Genomic DNA, 21,694 nt, shown 5'->3' with positions numbered 1-21,694 from the left:
CTCTCTCTGCGGCAGGCCCCGCCCCTGCCCTCTGCTGTCTTCGGCCTCTAGTTGTTCTGGCGGAGAAATGTGCCCCTGTTCCTCATGACAAATCCAGGTCTTCCTAGACAAAGTCGTTTTAAAACGTCGCTGCTGATAAATAAGGGTTGTTTGGAGCCTTGTCTGTTTATTATGTGTTTGTATGTGAGATGGCATGATGGGTTTCTGATTCATGGCTGGAGCCCTGAGTGCTCCTGCAGCATCACCGTAACGAAAACATGCAGTTGGATCTGGGCTGAGGTTCCCTGCTTGTTTCCTGATTAAAAGCGTAATAGTCATCTGGAAGGCAGGTGCATGCCCTCTGTGCAACTTCCCTTTGTACTTTCTCATGGTTCCAAGGCTGTTTGTGTTGGTCAGATCTAGGAAATCTATAGGAGATTAAGTTAGATGCAGCGCCAGCGTCTTAACTGTCAAATGTGTAAGACGTATATGATAGTGCTCCTTTCTCTAGCATTCTTCAAGAGTCCCATTATTTTAGAGCACGAGAGTTGGATAGCCATGAGGTCACCAGAAGAAAGCACTTCCTTATGCTGAAAATAATTGTCTAATGCGAAGTGAGCAGAGGCATTAAGCCACCAGTATGTTCCCCAGGTATGTGAATCCCACTGCTCTCTGGTGACGCACGTGGTAATGCAGTACTCATGCTGTGGCTGGGCCCTCTCTTAAGAGCCTTACATTGCCTGTAGCAAACATGACTGTTTTGGCTTCTCATATCCCTGCTCCTTTCAGTTCTTAAATTACCAGCCACAACTCAGTGCCTGCCTTTCTGCTCTTTTCTTTCTTTTTCAATGAAGCATCTTATTAATGGTGTGCTAATCAAAGGCACTTGTGGTAAAGCTGGGAGAGAGAGGGAGGTGAAGACAAGACATAAGTTATATGATCAAATAAGGCTGTCTTGGGGATGTTCCTTAGAATCTCAGTATTAGTCAAAATGCTGTTACAATATTGTCAGGAAAGGATTTGTCTTTATAATCACCATTACCTTTCATTATCAGCTATTGCTAGTGATGTCAAAAAGCAAGTATGGCATATTCTTTACAGCACAGAGTTAACAGATGGCTATCTCCCCTTGGTTTCACAGAGATCACTGTGACAAGGGATACTGGGCTTTTGCAAACTGGGGCTTAACTCTGAGTTCAGGCAGTGTCTTCTTGGGTCCAGTTGCATTTTGGTCACCAAAACTCACTGCCCAAAAGATTGCTTTCTAATTAATATGAAATTAGTTTACCTCATTAAAACACCATTGTTGCACCTAAGATGTGGCTATATGTCCTGTGAAGACTTCTGAAACATGCAAATAAGTTTATTACAGTGTGTTTCCTTCCACATGAAACTTGTGCTTAATGTTAAACACAATTATCATTCTTCTTACAAAAGAGAGCAGTGGAGTGAGAAACAAACTCTCCTCAGCTGTCATTTTTGTTCAAGAGAACAAAATCCTTACTTCAGAAAGACAAGGTGTTACTCTTCCGGTTTTCTAAATTGTTTGTTCTTTCATATCAAACTATCCAGTGGTAAAATTAACATAAAACTACCTAGTGGTAGAATTAACATTGCACATACAAATACATCTTTTGCTTGAGCTTTACTAGGATCCAAGTAACTTAGCCAAAAGTGTGTCTAGAAATCAGCAGCAATTTTGCGTGAACATCATAATAATTTAAATGACCAATCCAAGGTGGCAGCTGCCCCATTCCCTTTGTTACTGAACACTAAAAACTGGTTGATATACATTAAAAACTGGTAGTTAAAACTTGACTGCTGGCAAGTACTGAAGTGTGTGAGATCACTCTATCTAGATGAGGTGCCTGGTTGAGAATATTTAGGTACAGTATGAGAGAACAGTGTTAGTAGCTGTGACCATAAATTTTACAAGCCAGTTTTATATCAAGTCTCTGTTCATCCTTCTTAAGTGATGCAAACAATTTTCCTTCTAAATTTTGTGAGACATCACAGTGACCTTTGAGATCACATAGTAGTGTGTTGGATGGAAAACCAGATTCCCACACCAAGACTATAAATTACATCTCATCTAATCTCCATGAAATAAACAGAAGTCTTTTTAATTAATTAAATTGGATTAGGTCCACAGGAAAAATGCTCATGATTCTGTCAGAGCCACTAGTTAAAGTCTTAAAAAAATACATTTTTCTAACTACCTGTCTTTGAAGAATCTAATCTCAAAAACACAGCCTTTAGGATGAAGTATCATGGGAATTCCAGTCTGACATGTGCCTTGCATAGAGAACATAGCTACAATTTTTGAAAAATTATAGCTCTTGCAACTCTTTCAAGACAATTTGCACCATCTGACTGCCAGCACATGCATTCAGTACATAGAGATACTGCTTTAATTTATGTTACAAGTTATCTTTACTTGCTTCTGACAGGTTTAACAGTATTTAACCAACATGTAACACCAATCTGAAAGAGTGGATGTGGATATGTAAACTGTGTAATAGCATGCACAAAGCAATATCTGCCATGCTACTGCTCTCTGGGGAGACAAATCAGAATTGGATGTGTAAGTCTGATTCCCCAGCAATGGTGATGGTATGTATAGAGGAGGCTTGCTTTAAGTCTGGTCCATTGAACTATGTGTGTTCAGAAGATTGGCCAGGAACCATCCTTCAAAAAATCTCCACTTTATGGCTTTCCTGTAGAACTTGGAATTTTGTTATTGGTTAAAATGAAATGAACTCCTACCTGCTTTCAAGTTGTATTAAATTATGGTTGCTAGGTGATGAAATTTGCAAATATGTTCTACTTGTCAATTATAAAAATGATGACCCATTCCATATACTTGCGTTGTATCTCTTTCTTGGCTTCATATGGACAATATTTTCTTAGGCAGAAGCATCCTGCTCAGAGTGCTGCACTAGAAGGCTGTAAAACTGTTTGCTTTTAAATTCTTTGTCTTCATGAGCCTGCCAGCTTCTGGCTGGGAAGGCAAGTAAGATTTTTGTGCTATTTATCCTTAGTGTTGCTTTTATAAAATATGTTTGTTGACTTTACTGCAACATGGTAGCTCCCAGTTAGCTTTTCCTTTTTCCCTTTCTTTCCTTTTCCCCTTTCTTTCCTTTTTCCCCCTTCTTTGCTTTTTCCCTTTCTTTCCTTTTTCCCTTTCCTTTTTCTCCTTTCTTTGCTTTTTCCCTTTCTTTCCCTTTCCCCTTTCTTTCCTTTTTCCTCTTTGTTTGCTTTTTCCCTTTCTTTGTTTTTTTCTACATACTGATGTATCATAAAATGATCAATCATTTTCTGTTTTTGCTACATACTGATTTTGCTAGTTATGTAAGGCATAAAAACAGCCCTTTGTCACCAAAAGCAGTGCAGCTGTTTCCAGAACCACGAGTCATGTGCATGACTTCTCTTTTTAATTTCCCACTGGCTTTTTAAAAATGTACTTTAAATCAGTTTTGCTTTTCAACAATGAAGAGAAGCAGCAATAAGTTCTCCCAAGAACAGGAGATTTGGCCAAAACATTAAATTTTCATGGGAAGGTTGTGCTGTGAAATTGTTTTAAACTCTGATGTTGACACGATGCTATAGAATATGGGAGAAGTATATATGATTGCATACATATAAAATTCAGACTGGAGGCACTGAAATTGTTGTCTCTGAGCAATGATGAAATACAGAGACTGAGTGGCTGCTGAAGTTGTTTTAGATAACCAGGCAGTCAAGACCTTCTCTGGCCAAGCTCGTATCAGAGTGGTTAAAGTGTTTGCTACTGGAATACCTAAAAGCAAAAAGCAAAATGATGTTAGCAGGGGTGGGGGGAGAAGAGAGGGGGGAAGAGGGGGGAGAAGGGAAATTTAGGCTACAGTCCCACTCTCGTGGCAATGTATTCATACATAGTTAATGAATTAAAACTATTAAAACTACTAAAGTGGCCTGATTGGAATAATAATGGACAGGGATACAAGGCAAGCTCATTGAAGTATATTGTATAGTCATGTCTGCATTAAGGAGACTACCCTGATGGTTAACCCCAGGTTTTCTTTGTCCTGTTTCTATAGTATTTCAAACAGAGGTATGACAGCCTGGCTCTAGTACCATAACTATAACATGAGAATGTTCATTTTTCAACCGTTTTGTTTTCCTCCAGCTTTTGCACCAGGAGCTGACTGCTACTGGCACGTACCTCCAAATTCATTGTGCTCTTCTGAAGTAATGCCATCCCATTCCTATTCTGTGTCCACAGGATCACATGTGGGGCTCATTTTGGCAGAAATCTGTCCTTAGCCTTTGATGATCAACCATCTTCCAGTTGTGCAAAGTAGCTGCAGTTCTCTGTAGTTTCTTGTCTTCATAAAAATAGCAGGGAAAGAGAGTGAGATCAAAGCTTGTTCAAAAAAATAACCTCATTCCTTGTCAGACGTTGTATCTACACTTTAAAATGTTCAGATCCCTGTCATTTAATATTAGTGACTGCATGATTTGCCACAAAAATGCAGACATTGCTGGAGGAAAGAAAGAGCACAATGACCTGAAGCCAGAGTTATGTGTGCATGCATGTAGTCCTGTACTGACCCAGAGCTGTCTGGCATGTGTGTGCAGCCCAGCTTGATATCACGCTCTCCCCCCATGGGCCACAAAGCTGAGCCAGAGCACTGCATTACAAACGCAAAGAAAACAAGACGTGGTTCACTCTAAGTCAGCTGGCAGCCTGTGCCAGATCTGAGAGATGAGTTAGTTGCAGACTAGCCCATTTACCACAAGGCTCATAAGTAAGGAATTTATGACACTTCTGCTCAATCCAACACCATTTTAAAAAGTCACTGTGGTCCTTAGGTTTCCCAGGTTCCACACAAGCACTCAGATACTCAACTCACTTATAGTATCACTTATATATATATCTTATATATCTTACATATATATCACTTATATATAACTATAGTTGTCAGTACTATAGGGGAACAATGGCTTTCCTGCAGTTTAGATTGCATTTGCTAAAGCCACATGACTTGCACTCCTAAAATTAGTCCATATATTTGCACTCATCTTCTCTAAGGCTTTCGGTCTGTTTCATGTGCTGAAAACAACAGTATGAACCTTCCTGGCTGCCGTGTTTGAGATCAAATATAAAAAATCCCGTGAAGAATTAATGAGTGAAATGTGCAGGTGCTGTTAGTGTCATGCATCTCGCACACTTGCATAAACTTCAACAAATTTGTAACTTTTAGTAAAAATAAATGGCAGCGATGTGACAATGCAAGAATGGCTGAAGCACTGCTGGATACTTGTCATGTATGTTATGAACATTTCCAGTTTGCTTCAAAGGTTTTCAGTTTTGTTTGAAGTCTGGCAAGAAGCCTGGGGGGGAAAAAAAACTCATGCAATGCAAAGCTTTTGTGGTGGATAGTTTGAAGGTAAAAATCAGTGGATCTGCTTCATTCCACAACAATTGCAGGCAACCCATTTAATACAACAGATACTAGATTTTAGGTCAAACTATCCCAGTGCACCCAGAATTACATATAAGACAAACAGCATTTATTTTTCTCACTCTGGGCACATAAATATTCACATGTACACACCTATGTGAGTTTTACTGAGAGATATATTAGTGTGTAGGTGGGAGGTACACATAAGCTGACTTTTTCCCATTCCTTGGCACTGTGCAGGATCAGGCCCTGGGTCAGCATTTCAAAAAGCAATGCTGTTGTTTAGCAACCATTTTCTGCCTGGATGAAAACAGAAACCTTGCAAATCATAAACAAATACGCAGGTCTATGCAAAGACCAAGTGAAATAAAGTGATATCCCTTTGCCTATCCCAGCCTGCTTCTTTTTTTTTTTTTTTTCATGGTAAAAATTTATATCAAGAAAAAGGCAGGATAGGGCTTGGAACTCTTGAGGAGGGATTTCAAAAGAAAGAAAAGAAAGAAATATGATGCACTGGAAGTTTTCAGCCACTGTAGAACATAACAAATTTGGACTTTTATATTCAAAATCTAAAATGGATTTAAAATGTTTTTGGTTTTTTTTTCTTTTTGCTTCTGTAGTAATGAAAAATATCTGTTCTTCCCCCCCCCCCCCCTCAAAAAAAAAAAAAAAAAAACTTCAATGTGGAATAGAGCAGATGTGAAATTGCTTCTGATGCATTTATTTAGTTATTTTTATTCACACCAGTCAGACACACTCATGCACTGAAATTTCATTAATACTCAAGTCTTTGAAAAGAGAGCCACAGTCACCAGGCTGCAGAGCTGGTGCTCTGGAGTTTGCTTGCTGATAGTGAGGTGCTCACTGGCAAATTGTTAACAGTCAGATTTACAAAGATTTTTGTATCCCCAGAAATGCAGATGTCACCTAGACATCACATTTTCAAACAGAAATCTTTCAGCTCAAACTGGAGAGAGCTGCAAGACAGGTAACAAGGTAATTTCTTCACATGATTTACAAGTAACATGAGTCTTTGATCGCGACGGGCTACAGGAAAGTGGCCGAGCCCCTTGGTTTGTGATCTGGAAACAGCAAGATAGAGAGCCTGCAGGGAACAGATCTCAAGCATCTTTTCTCAATGTGATGCTTGCACACCCCAGTCTGGCACAGGCTGACTCCCTGTTACACAGACAGATGTTCTACCACATTCATTCACCTCCTCAGCTGGCCTGTCATCCCATGGATGCAGAAAATCCCTGGTTCACATCTGCTCACCTATGAACATGTACTGCTACATCCTTCTCTGTCTATTTTGTAAAATTGAATAAGCAAACAAACAAACAAACAAAAACTTCACTGTACAAATGCTCCCACCTCATATTATACTTCCCAGGCAGGCTGTAGAGTACATCTCTGTGACCCGATCTCTGTGTATGTGTCTCTCTATTTCTCTCACTGTTTTTCTAAGCACAGCACACAGTCATGGCCCAATACCTGTCTAAATAAACATAAATTCTGTCCGGATGTTCAAGAAGGCAGAAAAGCCCCACTGTTTTCTATATCTCCCTATCAGAAGATGTTGGGACAAAGAGATAACCCCTGTGTCTCTTCCAGCAGAAAAGGCTGCTGCTTAGTATTTGAAAAATACACAGGCCTGATGATATTTTCAAAAGCATCTGAAGTTTTTCATTTCAAATGCTTCCAAACAACTGATATAAAAGATTTCTTGTTAAGGAAAACCAACCTTAGATGCCAAAACTGTGGCCTTATTTTGAAAGTCCAACCAGCAGGAAACAGATTGTTTTGCTATCATAGAATCATAGAATCACAAAGGTTGGAAAAGACCCACAGGATCATCCAGTCCAACCATTCACCCATCACCAATGGTTCTCACTAAACCATGTCCCTCAACACAACGTCCAAATGTTCCTCGAACACCTCCAGTGTTGGTGACTCCGCCACCCCTCTGGGTAGCCCATTCCAGTGCCTGACCACCCTTTCAGAGAAGCAGTATTTCCTAGTGTCCAGCATGAACCTTCCCTGACACAGTTTGAAGCCATTAATATATATATATACCCTTCCATTAGCAAGAAGGCTGTCATTTTATTCCTCAAAAATGCCTCAGTGATGATTTATCTTGTGGTTTGACCACAGGTAACCTATAAGCAATGGGCCTAGCATTGCAAGACACCCAAGTACATTAGTTCCTAAAGCAGAAGGAGTTCAGCACATTTGGCCTTGCACTTGTTAGAGAGGTGACAGCAGAGATCTGAGGGGACTGGATGCACAGATTTTCTTGGTGTTCTTTGATTCCCTTGCTGTGTCATTTGTCTGATTATGTCTATGTAGTCTTGTTCATGGAAGCCAAAGGCAACCAACTTGGCTCCTGCAGCTGCAGCAAAGAGGAAAACAGGAAAATTGCCTGGCAAGTGGAAGGAAACAAAATCAGAAATTTTTGAAGAGAAGATTTTAATAAGACTCGGGAATCTTCAGGAGAAAGGTTGCAGCTTTCCCTTAAAACAGAAGGGAACTGAGAACATTTGCAATTTGTTAATGATGATGTTTTATAACATACTAAAAATAAAGTGATACATTCATAAGTTTAAGAACTGTTAGTGCAGAATTTCAAACCTTAGTAGTGTCGCATTTTGGCCCTGGAGGCTGCTTTTATACAAACTCATGCTGACACTGTCACTAATCCTTGGAAGGCTTTGAGCAAGGAAATAACATAAAAGCTGCAGGCATTTCTGAAGAAAGCATTCCATGTACTTAATACCACCATTAATAAAGTTAAGCATTACAAAAGTACACTCATGAATATTTAATAGGACTTGTAGATTACAAGTGGCGTCTTTCAAGGCTGTCTACCAAAGAATAGAGAAAGAAGTCATATGATGGGTAATAAAGTTTACAGCCCCAGCCCATGTGAGTTAATTGCAGCCAGATAACAAAATTCAATCTCTGTCAGCCTTACTGTGCATTATTATACTCTGAGCAATTAAGAAATCTATGTGCATGAAGTCTCATAGCAATTCGCTTGTTCTGCTTAAGCTTAAAACTAGGACTGTAACTTGGATATAAAAGTAAAACAATCTGAGAATAAACAGACACACCTCCTTCATGTAAAGTGAATACTTCCTGGGAATCAATATGATAATGAAAAAATCTCTAAAGCCATAAAGCCATAAAAACATCACACTTAGCAGGGCCTTCACATTCAAAGCTGTGACATCGAGAAATGTTGCCCAAACAACTAAATTCAGGGGAGAGCTGGTCTGCCTCATATGTACCGTGCACTATTCAGTGCAAAAGCTAAAATTCATGGGAGCTACTTAAATCTAGTATCAGCTTTCCTCCTACAAAAGAGCCTTTCACCTTCAGGTGCTCAGCTACATGCTCCTCACATCACTTTAGGGTCTGAGTGTGTTGCTAAAGCCCAACAACCCCATCTTCAGAATGCAAAACGTGAGTCCTATGCTGATCAGTGGTTCAGGAGGGTAGTGCACAATATGGAGCAAAACCTCCCTCACTTCCACTACTGAAAAAATGTTACAAAGAACTAATAAACCTTATAACAACTTGGCATGAGGGAGGCAGGTGTCAGCAATCTTGTCTCATGAGCAGTTCTGTGGAGAAGGACTTGGGGTCCTGGTAGAAGAAAAGCTGGACATGAGCCAGCAGTGTGGTCTTGCAGCCTGGAAGACAAATAGAATCCTGGGCTGCATCAATAGAGGGGTGGCAGAAGGGAGAGGGGGGGATCTACTCTGCCCTGATGAGGCCCCTCTACTGCATCCAGGCCTGGGGCCCCCAGCACAAGAAGGATGTGGATCTGTTGGTGCAGGTCCAGAGGAGGGCCACAAAGATGCTCAGAGGGCTGAAGCATCTCTCCTATGATGAAAGGCTGAGGGAGCTCAGCTTTGTTCAGCCTGGAGAAGGGAAGTCTGCAAAGGAGAATCATAGAATTACTCAGGTTGGAAAGGACCTCAAAGATCATCAAGTCCAACCGCAGCCTAACCATAGTACCCTAACTCTAACAACCCTCTGCTAAATCATATCTCTGAGCACCACATCCAAACAGCTCTTAAACACATCCAGGGATGGTGACTCAACCACCTCCCTGGGGAGTCTATTCCAGTGTTTAACCACCCTTTCTGTAAAGAAGTGTTTCCTAACGTCCAACCTAAACTTACCTTGGTGCAACTTGACGCCATTTCCCCTCATCTTGTCACCTGTCACCAGTGAAAAGAGACCTACCCCGCTCTCACTGTAAACACCTTTCAGGTACTGAAAGAGAGTAATAAGGTCTCCCCTCAGCCTCCTCTTCCCCAGACTAAACAGCCCCAGCTCCCTCAGCCTCTCCTCATAGGGCTGATTTTCCAAGCCCTTCACTAGCCTCATTTACCTGACCTCATTGTGGCCTTTCAGTAATTGACGGGAGCATATAAACAGGAGAAAAATCAACAGTTTACATGGGTAGATAGTGGTAGGACAAGCGGGGATGGTTTTAAACAAAAAGAGGGGAGATTTAGATTAGATGTAAGGGGGGAATTTTTCACAGAGAGGGCAGTGAGGCACTGGTACAGGTTACCCAGAGAGGTTATGGATACCCCATCCCTGGAGGTGTTCAATGCGACATTGGATGGGGCCCAGGGCAGCCTGACCTGATGCCTGATTTAGTGGTAGGCAATCCTGTCTGAAGCAGGGGAGTTGGAACTAGATCATCCCTTCTGCCCCAGGCCATTCTATGAGTCTATAATTCTATGAAAGCAGGCATATTGGAGAGAGATGAAGTAACCTGACCAGTTAAGCTGGATCCCTGTTTAAATCATTAGGTAACTTCCTTAACATAAGATGATATTAGATTTAAATATTAAAGCTACAAAACAGGAAACGTCTCCAGCTGAAAAATAAGCTCCTTAAAAGAAGGAATAAATACAGTGATTCCCTTTGACATACAAAATTGGCTTTAGTTATAGCACATAAATGAACAGAATAAATATTAAAAGTACTTTTTGTTAATAAACCTCAGATATTCAATAGCGAAAACTGAATGCATAGCAGTGGATGGACTCAATACAATGACTCTGTTGTACCTGGAGCATTGCGTTTGTAATATAAATTATGTAGCAGCATACGATAGCATGAGTTGGAAGGGTTTCACACATGTAGTTGTGTCCAACTCTCAGCTTCACATAGGAAACTCCAAAACCCACACCCTATGTCTGAGAGCACTGTCCCAATGCTCCTTGAGCTGCAGCAGCTCGGGGCCATGCCCACTGCCCTGAGCAGCCTGCTCCATGCCCACCACCCTCTGGAGCAGACTCCCTAACCCCACCGACTGTTCTGCACCCTTTGAGGAGCTGCAGGGCCACAAGGCCTGGAAGAGCTGTCTAGGGGTTTATGGATTTTACATTTCCTCCCTGCTTTGAGTACTGTGCTGCAGAATGTGGTATTCACACTCTGTAGACAAAAAAACTGAAAACAGAAAATGAGAAGATTTCTCTCAGAAGAGCTCCTCTGCCCATATACAGCTGCCAGACTATGCTTCTGTAGCTGAAGGCAGGAAAATTGAGTTGGAGGGATGGCAGGGGTAGGTAGAGGGAAGGAAGGTCACCTTCCATGTCCTTTCTCCCTCTCCCTTTCCACTATCCTTCCCTGTACCTTTCCTCATACCAGCAGCAATCATATCTAAACCATGAATCATAGAATATGCATGACAAACATAACTACAGGTAAAAAAGAACTCAGGTATTTGTATATTTGTAACACATGCAAATTTCTCCAGTGATACTCTAATCCTCTACTCCAAACCTATTTACTTCTGTACATATATTTTCCTGTGTCTTTGCAGTGTCCATAACAGAAGATAAGCTGTTGCATTGCTGATGACTTCATTGCACTTGACATTAAAATCTTTCCTCAAGATAGCAAGACTTATTTCTATAACATTTGAAAAATACATTTTAAGGTGGCAATAACATTTTACATAAAACAAGGCACTAAAGTTGGAACTGGAAAAAGATTGATTATTATGTGCAGTGTTTTGTGGAAAAGCATTATTCACTTCTTTGCTTCATTCCAATATTTACCATTCTAAGTGTCAGCGTTGTGGGCTCAAGCCTCCTCTCTCACACTTCAGATAATTTCACATTTTTTAGGGCTTGCTCTTATTTCACAGTAACAACACACGCTACAAGTTCTATAAACAGTTCCTATCTATTTCCCTTCATCATTTTCATTCTGAGAAATATATGAAAAGGGATGAATTCACGAATAGGAAAATACGGTTTCAAATGCTTCATGTTAGCTCTTACCTTGTGCCTCTTTGTATTTCAGCAGTTCATTTGGGGGTTGAGTTTTCAGTCAACTGGCAATGTGCAATTGCTAAAGAGAAATGGTAAATGCTTGCAACTGAACAGCATCAGGCTGGCCACACTTCACATCTCAAAAGGGGAAAGGGTACAGCACATCTGGGAAGAACCAGTGGGGCCCGTGGCTCCACTGCACACAACATTTATGGATACTGATTCATTACTGGCTGACCACAAGTGGAAGAACTGAGTGCAGTCTGCGTTTGCCTCAAGTTGTGCTGAGTTTGAGCTGCTGAGGATCAAGCAGTACCAAATCATTCCTGGTCACTCCAAACTGATCTCCAAAACCCCCTTGCAATACAGAGCTGTTTCTCACCTACAGAAAAGTGGTAAATACAGTGTTTCAGTGGATAGCAGACAGATCTGAGAGCTGTTATACTATGCAGTATGAGGCATTTCAAATCAGTGAGGTTGAGTTTAATACTGGGGATTCAGTGGGAGACTGCATTTGACTGTAAGGGCTATAAAACAGACCCTAAATACAAAATATTATTACTTTATTATGCCTTTTAAAACTGACTGTTGGTACTAAGAAATATATAAATATAAGCATAATTTATTTTTCAACATAATGGATAGCTGCAGTAAGCATATATATTTGTGTTAGAGAAGTAGAATCTAATTAAGGTTACTTAACACTGAGAAGCTTAACATTATCTGGGTTATTTTGTGATTCATAGTGTATTAACCAAATGCATCTCAGCTATCCTTCCTTATTCACTGTCTTTACTGAGAGCATTCCCTTTCTTTCTGTAACTATTATTTACATCCCATGCTTAATGTGTACCCTTCTTAATGAAGAACCTCAGTGTTACAATGAACATGTGATTTTTTTTTCTCTTTATATCTAAGGGAACTGTCACACAGAGGAGTGGCTGGGCCTAACATCTAATACAGTATTCACTTGCAGAAACAGTTCAAATTTGGTCGCTAAAAAGCCTATACTTGATTCTAGCCTAAGCAATATAATTTTCTCTAACAGTGGCTCTTAGTCAGATTCTTCTCTTTTTAAATGTGACTTTCCAAAAATCTAGATTTGGGTAAGTTATTGCTTTCTTTTATGTAAGTATAAAAGTATTTGAAGCTTTAACGGATAATGCTTTGTCATGTCATTGATGATCATCATTCACATTTAAAGATCATCTCTACTACAGGATGATTGTAGATACACAGTAATTGTCCTATTAGAGAGTAACACTGTAGATAATTTTAGATGAGGAAATAAGTCAGTGCCACCATGTTCCACACCCACCGAGCAGTAACAGCTTCAGTATGACTCTTGCTATTTGGAAGCTATCATAGCTAATTACAGGTAGCCACAAATGCCCAATCACACAATCTTAACAGCACAGGATAGCTCTTTTTTTTTTTTTCAGTCAGTATACATCCTTCTGGAAGATCCAAGGAAGCAAGAGCAGAGTACAATAACCTTTAGGAGGCCTGTTTTCTTCAGCACATTGTATGCAGAGCACAGGAGGACATTTGGACCTCTACTGAGGTGGCCAAGGATTTTTTCAAGGAATTCTTTATCCCTACATGAAATACAATTTGCAAATATGAAAGCTATACCACATGAGTTACACAAAAAAACAGCTTATAAAGCTGGGGCAGTACCCTGTAGGGACTGAAATATATGCTCTCCAAGCAGAATCTGTAACAGCACAGAAAGTCCCTAAGCAAAGACCATAGCAGGTTTCAACTGCTAAGAAAACAAGGGCAGGAAATCTAGATGAGATCATAAACACAAGCATGAAAAGAAAAAGATGAAAATAGGAGCTGAATTTAAATGCAGTTGAATCTCTATCATGCAAACAATTTTTTATTTTGCCTTGATTTTTATCTGGGGCTGTAACAGCTACTGTGGCTTTGCTTCATTTGTTACAACAGAACAATTCATTTGAAATAATTTATATCAGTTTATCTCTGCTGATTTCACTAGTATTATGTCTTTATCTCTCTCCTGCTCTCTGACAAGAGATTCCTGAATTTTCATCCTTACTTAAATCAAGAGAAATACCACATAGGGTAGCAGGGCTCTACTCTGTTAGGGTCAAATCTGATTTTCATTAAGTCAACACAGTGCTTTTCACTTATTTCTATGGGAATTGGACCAGAATTTCATAGCATAAGCTAAATTAGGCATCACTTCACAGTGTATGCATTGTAAATTTTTAGGAGATTTCATGCACTGAGGCAGCTTGAAAAGTGAAGCCAACATAAAACATACTTAATAGGTGGAGTTAGAACTTTTTATTTAAAATCCATTGAAATAATTTTGCATGAAAACAGTCTGGTTCCAAATTACATCCAGAACGTTTCAGACAGTGGTACACAGTCAGATCTCATATGACACCATGGGAGAAAGAGAAAAAAGGGAAGATAAAAACAAATAGCAGATATTTTAAAGACTGTAGTTCAAGATGTAAGAAACATTAGCTGTTAACACAATCAGTAGGAAGTATTGTCTGTACTGAGCAAGTGTTGTTTACTGGATGCACTTGTCTGAAAGATTTCAGCCTTCAAGTCTCCCCAGGAAATACTGGATAGCTTGTGAATCTGAGGGCAGCAGTAATTAATTAGAGTTAAAACCAATAAATTCCTGGTGTGAGATAAGGTTTATTCAAGATGGTAAGCTTTACTTCCCTGTTGGGTGATGACAGTTATTCATGATGCTACGTTTGTGAAAAGGAGAGATTTCATGAGTATACCAAATACAGTTACTTTAGGATTCTGATCCTATCTTGAGGCATAATTTCCGTAAGAAGTTCTTGCAGAAAGGTCTTTCTTTTCTTTTAAATGACCTATTTTGATTTTTTTTTTTAATGGCAGTGATGAAAAGATAACTAATATAGCAATGGGGAACTTACAGATTTCTGGAGCATGCTGTTATGTGGTACATACAACTCAGCACTTATGTTTAAACAAAAGTATGTATCTATTAGTAGCATTCTGTGATGAAAAAAGGGAACTGTAATAGGCCAAAGGGCTAGATTTGAGGACAAACAAAAATTGTGAACACACACAGCTTGGGACACAGAAGAAACAGCCCCAGTTTTAGTCAGGCATTAAATGTGGTCTAGGAGGGGTGCAGCCAGGCTTCACCCCTTCTGGTCACACTGCTGAGTTGCCTTCACCTGTGCTCCCAGGGCTGACCTGGTCCTTCCTCAGGTGATCAATCAGTGGTTCAGGCTGTGACTCAGCAGTTCCCATACAGCTTCCCTCCTAGATCTCTGCACTGATTGGTGGCAGAGCTAATGCTTTTTAAGGTAAGCCATATGGGGTATTTGAATTAAGGTAGCATACAATTAGCTTTGCATCTTTGTAAATTTAAACATTCATAATCTTGTGAGTTTGTAGTTACAGTTTTTTTTCTTACAACATAGGGCTAGGAGACTTTATGCCTGTTAGGACTGCATGGTTTAAGAGAGGCATCTTTTTATTGGAAAGTCATGGTAAATACCTACCCTGTGAACTTCCTCTAGTGATTGGTTAAGAACAGTGAAGTGAATGTGTTTAAAAGAAAAACATACTGAATTATAACTGGATAAAGAAGTTGCAAATTTATATTCTGGCATTTAGTGTTAACAATTAGCTTAAGATATTTACCCTGTGACAAAGTTTTCAGAATATTTTCACTCTGTGTATAATGAATCTGTCATGTAAATACTTTCCTTGTATTTGGGAAATAGCAGATCGTATTGTGAAGTGCACAGTGTGTCAGTCCTTCTACTTACCCTGTTCTGTTTCAGCAGTAAGTGCCAAGTGTTTCTTTTCTCTGTGCAAAAAATCAATGATACAGCACTAAGTAATTGAAAGTGCCATGTCCAACAGTGACATTGGTTTGAAGGATGGGCTTTTATTACTTTCGTCTATAAATTTATCACACCAAGGTTAGCACAGGCAAAAACCGTACAATTTGTGCTGGCCAGCTAGAAATGTAACATCTGTTCTACTTCAAAGGAACAAGTATTTCTATTACCAAAAGTTCAGTAAAAAGGACAAGGATTGAAGAGTTTTGAAGACTGGACTCCTTTCGTTCCATGGGTACTCCAGGTTGTGGCTGGCAGACCTCCCTAGTATAGGTAATGCTCAGCTCCAGCTGGCCTGCCTCTCTTCTGAGGTCAGAGAAATGACAACATGAATGGTACCTAATCTGATGCCTGTGAAAAAATACAACTGCACTGGAGATTGTGTGTGTGGAAGAAGAATGAGTCTGATGTGTGAGGTTATTTGAGAAAACAAAGCATAAATCATAACACCTACTTGCACGATAAAGGAGAAATCAGCACAAACGCCTTCATGGATAAAGAAAGAAGGTGAAAGCAATAGGAACGTCTGTCTGAATGGTGAGCAACTTGGATATACAGATGAAAAAGGCTACTGGGAGCAATGAAAGACATTTCAGAGCAGAATTATTTTCTCTTGCCATCTCCAACATGCAGGCAGTGCAAATAGCTGTGGAAAATATGAACTGTGCTGCAAGATCTGTTCTTCATTTTTATTCTATTTGACATTTTTAGAGAAGGGAACATCCTGTACTTTCCTGGCTGGCTCAGTTTCACTTTCTGTGACAGTCTTTAAACTGCCCTTCCCAAAAACCAATGCCACCTCATTACACAGAAGTGAGCAAGACAGAGTAGTATTAAAAGCAAAATATCAGAGTTGAGTAGTAATATAATTATTTGATGTAGAAGTGATTTTTCGTAGTTGTGCATAAGCAATAAAGGAGAATTCAAGCATCATACCCAAGCAGACACACAAATGCCCAGCCTTCCTCCTCCTGAATTTCAAGATGTGCTTCAGACATCTGACAAGGCATGGCTTTCCTGTGCAAGTTTACATCTGGTGGTAACATGTAGAAACAATGGCCAGATCAACTGTCTACAAATTCAGTATTTTTATGTGATTTTCTGTATTTAGAGAAAATAAAATCCTTAAAAAAAAATCCCGAACTTCCACTGCAACATCAAAAATAAAGAAGCTGCATTAAGATGTCAAGATAGAAGCCAAGACATAGTACACCCCTACTTTGGCTTTATCCAAAGCTTCTTTTGCCCTTGGTCTGCTCTAGCTCTGGCATATCTAGGCCAGCACTTACTAATTACCAGAAAATTGAACATGGTAGCTGAACAGCAGCATTAAAAGCAGATTCTCACATTTAAAGCCTATGTTGTTTTAACAGAAAAAAAAAAAAAAAAAAAAAAAAGAAAGAAAGAAAGAAAGAAAGAAAGAAAGAAAGAAAGAAAAAAGCTTACCCAGGAGACCTTGAAGAAGAGAAAAAAATATTGCATTACTAGATAATTACAGCTAAGCTGAGTACCCTATGCAATAGCACTTTGAGATCCAGCTGCATTGTGTCTATCCACCTATCCCTCCATCAGCACAGGCTGTAATTGTTACCACACCTTAGAAACTTTCCATTGAAAGGTGTGGTCTATTTTCATAATTACATCAGATCTCAAACTTGCACGCATGCAGTGAGAAAGCAGCTAGAACCTGCCAGTAGCATAGGCAGAAAGACAGAAAGACAGACAGTAAGACAGAAACAAGATATTTGGAAGAATCTGGAAGGAATAGAGCTTAAAGTTTACGATGAGTGACTTTTTTTTTTTTTTTAATTCTTCCTCTCCCCAGCTTACTGCAAACTTACTTGCATAAAAATTTGTTTGGAGAACTGGAAACAGGTGTGGAGAATGGTGCTGACAAACCAAACCACCACCTATCAATAGCATGCAGATTATGTAACAAAACTATAAAGGAGAGGAAAGACTATGGGAGCTGGCATAGCTCCCATGACTGGCAGCTGTGTGCAGTCTCCTGTAAACTGGCCACCAGTTTAAACCCAGCCAGAAATCGCTGCTGCCAACAAAACTGACAATTGATTTGGGAAAGATACTATTAGTTGGACATTTATGCATACATAGAATGCTAACTTCACTTCTGTGGCTGATGGATTCAGCTCAAATGTATGAATTAGCATTCTTGAGTTTGTCTGTTTTCAGAGGTGTTTGTCAAACTATGAAATGTTGGAGTGCACTGAAAACACATTGTTTTCCTAAAGAAACTCTTAAAAAGGTTTAGAACGAGAGGTACTCCAGGTATATTTGAATTTTCCACAGGGGAAAAAAGTCACTAAGTAGTCTGTAGAAGCTACTGTAGTCCTAGTTTTATCAGTAGATTTGCAGTAAATCCACATCTTTTTTTTGTAGAAAAAGACCCATATTAGCATTCAGTGAGAAAAAAGGATATTTTAGTCTGTTCATCCACTAAGTAGATAAAGCAGACTGTCGTGACAGCAACTTTGAATTTTCCTGGATGTGTCTAAGGGAAGGATTTTATAACTATCACCATATGGAGGTATAACCTGATGCAGCCTAAAGCTATTTCTTTTGAAAGCAAAGCTCTTGATTTCTGTAATAAAACCAGGGACATAAAAGCCTCTTGTTAACTTGACAAAACAAAGTAACTGACTTGGTTAACTTATAGCACATTTCGCCAGAATAAATATGCAATTTCCTATTACTATCCGCAGCAGGACATAAACTGAGCATACATTTTAACTTACTGGGGGTTTTTTGGCCAGGGGTCTCTAAAATGTCTTTAAGTAGCTCCAGTCCTTTGCACAGCCTGTTAGTACAGAGCTGTGTGGGACTTACTTTACCTTTCCAGGTGGAAAAAAACACGCCCAGACACTGTAATTGTGTGACAATTTCAAGACAGCACGCGGAGAGAAAGAACAGAGTTATGGAACCTGTCTAAATCAAAGAAGGTTTCTCGAGTTCCTGAGTGTTTTGAGCAGAAAAGTATGTGGTACCCTGGAGCTCTTCCAGTTCATCTAGGCACAGGGATTTTTCAGACAAAAAGGGTAAAGATACACTCCAGTAGAGTGCAGAATCTCTGCTTCTTCTATACTGGTGTCCATTAAATCAATATAGAAGGACCAAGTAGGTAGTTTTAATGGAGAATATACTACCTCTTATCTTTTCCAGATCTTCCTCCTACGAGGGACAACTGAGAACAGATTTTGATGAACTTTCTCTTGAGTGCACAAGTAGCTCGACTTCTTGTTGTTTTATCTCTGTTTTCCCTGCAGGGAAGCAAACTGTTCTGTGAAGTTCTTCTGCTCTCTGCCAGAGACTGCTTGAGTGTGGAGGCAGCAGCACAAGGGGAGCTCTTTTCCTTTCTGTACAACATGGCAGGTGTGCTCTTTTGTCCCCGTCTTCACAGAAGATGACAAGATGTGTTGGGTAACATAAACCCGCTATTATATATAAACTCCCTCCCTCTCTATTTTGAATCTCTTTTAACTGTTCATAAAAGCAAACATTAAACCAGACTATTGGAAAGTAAGGTGATCATTACAGGTTACAACAAGACCAAGGATATTTGTTGTTACATGCTCTAGCCAGATCTCTATGTTTGTTTAACATATAGTAATACATCTATAGTTACCTTTAATAAAATCTGTAATCATACTGGTATTTAACATGGGCATGTTCACATGTCAGGACTTAACTTCAGGAAAGAATATGAGTAAAATAATTGTTGACCCTCTCGCCATCCTGTTAACTATGAGATGCAGGTTTACACAAGATTTTGTCCTGAGTAACAGCAGAGATAATCATTGACATCATGCAAAATAATGCTGCAATGTTAATGAATAGATTTATTTTTTAATTAACAGTCTTTAGGGGATAACAATAATGATTATAACTGTTAAAGCATTTGCAAGTAAATGTACTGCATGTAACCAAAGCAAATCCAAAGCTCTGAAGCACAGCAGAGAGAAGTGAGTGTTAGAGATTCAATATAAAGACACAGATCATTACAATAAAAGGGTAATCTTCCTAAAGTAGAGTACTATTGTCATCAGCACCTCAGAGAAATCACAAATGTTAGATCACCATGCATCAGTCAGTACACCATTTATCAGATAAAGCTTTTGCCACTAACACACAAATTGTTTGGCCAAAGCTTTCTGCAGCACAATACGAAATAACTTTGATGGAAGATGAATTCTTGTGATTATCTGAACTATGATTATTTGCTACTCATCAGTCTCTATTTATAGGCTTAAAGTACTATGTCTGCACAAGCATTTTCACACGAGTAACAAGTTGACAGCTATTGACATTATGGTTAATTAAATGAGAGAAAGTAGGTAACTAATATCTGTTGAACAACTGTTAAGATCTGGAAATGTTATTAAATCATAGATTAGGTACAGCTGTCCCTGCTGCTGACACCGAGCGAATCTCATTTCCTGGTCTAACATTCATTGAAATAAAGGGAAAAATGCACTCCTTTTCAGTCAGGTTGATACCAGCACCCACCAGTCTGCATGAAAAGACAAGCATTTGATGAAAGATTTGGAAGACACAGCATGAAAACTGAAGGCAGCAGAAGAGCCATCAATCATCTTGCTCTGTCTGTGTGGTGGCTGTGCCGGTAATGTCCTCTGTCCACTGGCATGCAATCAACACCTCACTCAGAAATAGGAAGGGAAGACAACATTAATTAAGACTGAGTGGATAGGGTACCCTGAAACGTATCTGCTTTGTTCTAAATCTCACAGATGACTGAATATGAGTTCCTGCTCTTTAAAGAATCAAGGGAGAAAATCCTTTATCTGAGTTATCTGCAACAACAGTTCAGCCCCAAGAGCATTGGGGATGGACTGTTCTAGAGCCCCGTAATGTGAAGGATGGATTAAATAATGGGAAAGAAAACAATCTGGGAGACCAGTGTGCCACACTGCCTCCTCCTCCCACCTTCCTCCAAGGATCTGCATCTTCAACTGAGCAAAATATCTGTGTTTATAGACTTAAATCTCTCTGTGAATCCATTGCATAGCTGCCTTCATACCTGGAAGGCATTTCCCTTCTCCAGAGAAAGCTTGTTCTCCACTGCCTGATGCCAGGATAGAGCTCTGCAGTGCCATAGCTCCTGGCCTGGCCCTGCTGAGGAGAGGGGGCGATGGTGGGTGCCTTTGTAGCGCTGGTAGAGAAAACAAAAGAAACCTTTTCTCCTCAGATTGGAAGAATTTGAAAAGGAAATTTGAAAGTCACCATTTTAAAATGTGAAGTTACCCTATTTCCCTTGAGATCACACTCTCCATGTGAGATCATGTGAGATCTATTTCCCTTGAGATCAAACTACCCATGATGTACTGAATGGCCTTTCAGTAATGATTGCTCCAGTCCTTTCTAGCTTAGGATATCGTTTTCCTCATCCATCTCTCTTCAGTGTCTGCATAATGGCAAAGTATTGTGGTTTGACCCAGCAGGTGGCTTAAGTAGCACGCAGTCATTCACTCACTCCTCCCCTCCCAGTGTGACTGGGTAGAATCGGAAGAAGTAGAACTTGTGGGTTGAGATAAAACTATTTACTAAGGTAGAGAAAAGGAAAATGAACGTATATAACAAGTGATGCACAAGCAATTGCTCACCACCCCCCAACCAATGCCCAGCTAGCCCCCAAGCAGCAGAAGAGAGTGAGATGCACTCCCACCCCCTTCAAAACTCCTTCCACATGATGCTATATGGTATGGAATGTCCCTTTGGCCAGTCTAAGTCAGCTGTTCTCACTCTGCTCCCTCCAGCCTCTTGGGCCCTTTGCTGCAAATGGCCTTGGCTCTCTGTAGCACTGCTTAGTAGCAGCTGTAAACATTGGTGTGTTATCAGCATTGGTTTTCTCCTAGAACCAAAACACAGCATCATACCAGGCACTCTGAAGAAAACAATTCCATCCCAACTGTTATTAAGAAAGTATTGTCCCTTTATTCTGTATCATTTACATCGTGTGCAGGTCCCACAGTTTCTATACATCCTAACTGATTACCACCACCTACATTGTTTTTTGTTTTTTGTTTTTTTTAAAGCATTTACACACATTATT

The 21,694-nt window shown here is 39.8% G+C and overlaps 1 protein-coding gene across 1 annotated transcript in view; it reads left to right on the top strand.

The window, feature by feature from the left end:
- Positions 1-21,694, top strand: part of HMCN1 (hemicentin 1) — a 281,366-nt gene that overhangs the window by 1,414 nt on the left and 258,258 nt on the right. Inside the window, exon 2 of the mRNA XM_046944923.1 lies at positions 18,891-19,044. The gene's annotated coding sequence lies outside the window, so the exon portion shown is untranslated. The remainder of the gene's footprint in view (positions 1-18,890; positions 19,045-21,694) is intronic.

The sequence above is a fragment of the Gallus gallus genome, chromosome 8 (genome assembly GCF_016699485.2).
Source record: "Gallus gallus isolate bGalGal1 chromosome 8, bGalGal1.mat.broiler.GRCg7b, whole genome shotgun sequence".
NCBI classification, from domain to species: Eukaryota; Metazoa; Chordata; class Aves; order Galliformes; family Phasianidae; genus Gallus; species Gallus gallus.
This window is presented reverse-complemented; position numbering and strand designations above follow the sequence as displayed.